This window comes from Suricata suricatta, chromosome 2 (assembly GCF_006229205.1).
Source record: "Suricata suricatta isolate VVHF042 chromosome 2, meerkat_22Aug2017_6uvM2_HiC, whole genome shotgun sequence".
Classification (NCBI taxonomy): Eukaryota; Metazoa; Chordata; class Mammalia; order Carnivora; family Herpestidae; genus Suricata; species Suricata suricatta.
In genome coordinates this window covers 11708511-11713766 of record NC_043701.1, presented here as the reverse complement: position 1 = coordinate 11713766, position 5256 = coordinate 11708511, and positions in this window count along the sequence as shown.

The following is a 5256-nucleotide window of genomic DNA, read 5'->3' as shown; positions in this document are numbered from 1 at the left end:
TTACTGATCAATAGTGTTTTACATTTTTCTTCTGAAAGCGCTGAAGGTATTATTCCACCACCTTCTCATTAATCAATGACCCAGAGAAAAAATATGAAGGGATCTTGATTTTAACTGTTGTTAAATATAAACTCCGTGTGTATGTGTAAAGTTATAAGCCATTAACTGGAAAACTTTCTCCAGAATGTATCTTGGCATTGATTTGTGCTTATCAGCTGTGCATAGAAAATAGCAAAATCTCTAAATTTTCAGTCTCATGATTTTTTTTTACTTAATTCAACTATTTTAAAATTTTTGGGGGGGCACCTGGGTGGCTCAGTGGGTTAACGTCTGACTTTGGCTCAGGTCATGATCTCACGGTTTGTGGGTTTTGAGCCCCATGTCGGGCTCTGTGCTGACAGCTAGCTCAGAACCTGGAGCCTGCCTTGGATTCTGTATCTCCCTCTCTCTCTGACCCTTCATTGCTCACACTGTCTCTCTTTGTCTCTCAAAAATAAATAAAAGACACTAAAAATTTTTTTAAAAATTGTTTGATGTTTATTTGTTCCTGAGAGAGAGAGACAGAGCATGAACAGGGAAGGCGAGAGAGAAAGAAAGAGAATCTGAAACAGGCTCTAGGCTCTAAGCTGTCAGCACAGAGCCAGATGCAGGGGTGAAACTCACAGACCATGAGACCACGATCTGCGCCAAAGTCAGATGCTTAACCAACTGAGCCACCCAGGCACCCCTTAATTCAACTATTTAATAAATATTTGTTAAGTAATTAATATGTGCCAGATGCTAAAATAAATTTTGTTAATTTTGTGCTTTTTTCTCTCTTGTGTATTTGATCTTTCCCATTCCAGAATTATTATTTTTAAAATTTATTTATTTATTTTTGAGAGAGAGGGAGAGAGAGAGAGAGAGAGAGAGAGAGAGAGAGAGAGAGCGAGCGAGGAGGGCAGAGAGAGGGAGAGAGAATCCCAAGCAGCCTCCATGCTACCAGTAAGGAGCCCAACTTGGGGCTCTACCCACAAACCATGAGATCATGACCCGAAATCAAGAGTCAGACACTTAATGGACCAAATCACCCAGGCGCCCCCATTTTAAGGCAAGAATTTCCTACTGTATTTTCGGAACCTTTTACCTTCTCTGTTATTTAAAAAATAATCGATTTATGTCACATATCCTGAACCCTCCAGGTTCATGTTACATTTCACTGGTTTGTTTTTCCCAGAGTTTTGTCATTTTTTTCTTTCTGCATGAGTAAGATTTTATTTTGGCTACACTGTGCTTTCCTATTTTTTTTTCCTCACTCTCTTTTTATTCCAACCTTTTAAAATAGTGTTGGTATCTGTTTTCAACTTGGTAAGAATATAAGGCGAACACTTGCTCTTTAAAATCTTATGCTGTTATTCCTTTTTCCACTTTGCCTCATATGTTTGAAAGGGCTCAAGTTTCGTTGATGGTGCTGTTTACTCATTCTTGGTATCAATTTGCTCCCTTTGTTGGTGCTTCAAGGTCTGATGTGAGAGACTCCAGAATCCTGGATAAATGTAGACATAGAGAGCTATCGTCTCAGACCTGGAAACAGCCAGCAGCCCGGGAAACACCAGAGGCTCCAGCCCCATCTAGAGCTGAAGGCAGATCTTGCAGGAACACAGATCACCTTTCCTGTTTGGGTCATGTGGGTGTTTGCAGAGAACCGATCTAGGACCAGAGCGACAGGACAGGCTACATTTGACTGGAAGAGCAGAGCAGTGATCATCTGCTCCGTTTTGCGCTTCATGTTTGCTCCAGAGCCTGTGGGGCCTCCCGAATTCTTATTAAAATGCAGAAAGCTTGCAACTCTGATTGTTTCTATGAGTAACTGCGGATTTGTTATTTTTCTTTTGAGATGAGGTCATAATTATTTTAGTGATAGGAAGCTCTTAGCATTTCCATTCGCTACAGTAACTTCCTAGGAATCACCTTGGAGCATTAAAAATTTGTATTAAAGATGATGGACTAGGGGGAAGATACCAGCAAGATGTCCTACAAAAAGCTTCTGTTTTTATAGATTGTAGGAAATTGTATGTCACTGGGATCATCTTTGCTCATTTGTGTCAGAGGCTGCTGGTCATCTAAAATTCTCTCTCTTCTCTTCTCTCACAAACACAACGTGAGTTTTATTTGGTGCAGCACACACTTTGCTGTCCCTTTCAGGTAGGAGTGGTCATGCAACATGGTTCCGGCCAACAACGTACAAGAAGAAGCCAGGGAGTGGGCCTTCCGGAAAGGTTCGTAAAGGGTACTAACTTGGCCAGAGCTCTGCTCTTGGTTCTGTGTCCATCTTCTTTTTCTTGACCAAAGCGAACAGGCATTATAGCTAGACAGTGCTGACATGCTGGGAACCCGGAGGAGGAGGCATCGACTGAGAGATGGAATGACAGGGGCCTAAGTCTTCTTGACCAAGAGCTGCCCCCATTTTCCTGGATGGCTCCATTTGTTTAAACCCTGCTCTAGGACTTTGCATTTCTGTGCAACGCAGCTGCCGTTTCATGCAGCTGAAGTCAACATTCTGTTGGGAGAGAAGAGGCCTCCTTTTCCTCTCTGTGCACTAATACTTCTGAACGTCTTTTGATTCTTGCTTGGTTAAAGTAATGTCAAAGTGTAAGGCTCTCATGGGGAAACTTTGAAGATCACTCACTTTCAGTGAACATCCAGATATCAATCACCGTTGGCCTAAAAGTCAGTTGCCAACTAGGTTTGTCCTTCAAACAAGCCTGTACTGTAGGAAAACCCTAGAACACTCTAGAAGTTTCTGAACAGGGGTAAAAAAAAAAAGTTGAGTTGTATAATGGGCACTTGGCATTTTTATGGGGCAAAATATTTGGAGACCAGACACCAGCCTTTGGCACATTGGACTGCATTTCGAAGCCACAGGACCTCGAGACAGGTCAGGGAAGTGACCGGGCCCCTATGAGGCTGTGTGCCCGGAACCATAACTAACACCTTGGTAGGAGAGAGCCGGGGGGCTCTGCAAATTCCTTTATTGATTTTACTAGAATGCTTATCACAGAAATGACTTAGCAAGCTCTTTGTTTATAATAACATAGGCTTGCATCCATCATCCTAAAGGGAAATAAGGAAGAAGGAAGAAATTGAGCATCCTTGGGTACTGAAAGCCCAAGAAGGAGGCAAAAACAGAAAAAGAAAAGAGGCAGAATGAAAGACCCATCCCAAGCCACCTGGAGTTTTGTAATCTGGAGCTTCTTTTGGGTCCAGATTTACAGGATAGATGGCTGTCTCCCAAGATACTGAATTCTGTGAGCCACAAACGTTACTAGGTCCTGTCCCTCAGTACAGAACAAGTGTACATACTGTTATGTTTGATTCACTTATTCTAAAACACTGCTAAGCACCCAATGTGCCAGGCACTGAACAAATTATGGCAAAGATTTATGTTCAACTTTAAAAAGAGATTCATTACTTTGCGTTTTAATGGCTGCAGATGGCAGCATAACTTAACAATGCATTCTGTGCTCTCCACCTACCTTTAAGACTTGGGTTTAACACATAGAAGATGATACTACAGGGCCAATCAGAAGCATGTATTCAAACCTCTTTGCTTGCAAAGCACAGCGGTGCTTTCTCTGAAGACTGGACGCAGCGCAAATGTTATCAACAAGAGAAAAATACTCATTACATAAGCCTCGCACAACAAAAAGTTAATTTCAGATTCTAGGCACCTAATGGGCAGCGTTAACAATGAGGTACATTAGACTACAGAAAGGAATAGCTATTTTAACGATACTGTCAATACATGTGACGCATTGCAAATTACTACTGGAATTTCTGGGTTTTATAAAGTAACTTCTGTTTTTGTTTTCTGGATGTTTTTAACATCATTTAATCATAGGCTTTAAGGAAAAAAAAGTTTCCACTTCACCCAAAGCTTTCTGGCAGTCATGTTGTTCCTGTAACTAGGATCATGAGTTATATAATATCACATACAATGTACATTCAGGTTTCTTCACAAAGCGTTTCGAGGCCTTGGCGATGCCAGGTTTGGAAAGGAAATGAAGGCAGCTCTCTGCCAACTGAATTTCAGAGCAAGGGGAAGAAACAAGATCTGGTTAGACTCACCAGCGCAAGTGGACTTATTAAAGCTGCCCAAATGCAGAATCATTCAACATCATTAGGCTTATTAATTGACTGCAGATTTCGAGAGGGAACAGCCCCCTTGCCAAGTGGGGACTCGTTCGGTCGCCTTTCGGTTTCCATCACTCATTCAGCCAATTCATTAAAGCCTGTTTGTTTCTCCCAGGTGCCTCCTAATGAGTTTCATTGTTTCCTTTATTGTGCCTGTTGGCTCACAGATCTCTTTCACAATTTTCCACCGTTTCTGACTGCTCCTTAAGCACCACTTTTGTGATCAGCCCATTTGCAGCTAGCTTGCGCTTTACCTCCTCTCGGATCTACGAAATGAGGGGGAGAACTGCGAGGCGCCCGGGTGATGCGGGAAGGAGGGGGAGAAAGGGCAGAGGGAATTCCACCAGACGCCTGTGTTCCTTGAAAGAACCAGCAGGTGGTAGCAGCACTTCGTGCGAAGGCCCCAGCTCAGCGCCGTAGGACCGGAACAATAGACCCCCAAATCCTGTCCCCGGTCGGAGAAGAGGCTCGGGGTGGGCGGAAACATTTTTCCTCGCTGCGCCCCCGCGGTTCCTCCAACCTTCCAGGCGCCTCCCAACGCCTCAGATCCCTGTGGGTAGGTCCTCCCTGGGGAGCGGGCAGAGGTGGAGCCACCCAGGGGTGCACGACTTGCCCGGGCAATGCAAAGCCAGGCACCTACAGCTGGACTTCCCCTTTCAGACTCCGGCTTCTCAGCCCTTTGGGGAGGGTGGAGTCAGCAGCCCCAGCGTTAACCAAGATCCAGGGTCACGAAGAGCCAGAAGAGTTTAAGGCTAGATCAGACACTTTCGTAACCCAGATGCGCCCCCCCGCCCACTGCTGCCTACCCATCCCCACCCCACCCCCGTACCCTCTGAGATTTCTCAGTTTGTCTTTCCCTCCACCCCCTTCTTTTCCTTCTTTCTCTTCTTCGCAGCTCACGCCCACCTGAGTTTAAACCTGAGTAGGAACTAAAACAGAGGGTTTAGTTCCTAGAGTTGAAGCAGAAAAGCAGGGGTGGGGAGAGGGCGCGGGCGTTCGGGCCGGCTGCCGCGCTGCCCTGCCCTGCCCCGCCGCGCCCCGCGGTGCCCAGGGCATCGGCCGCCCTCCCGTGCGCTTTACTCC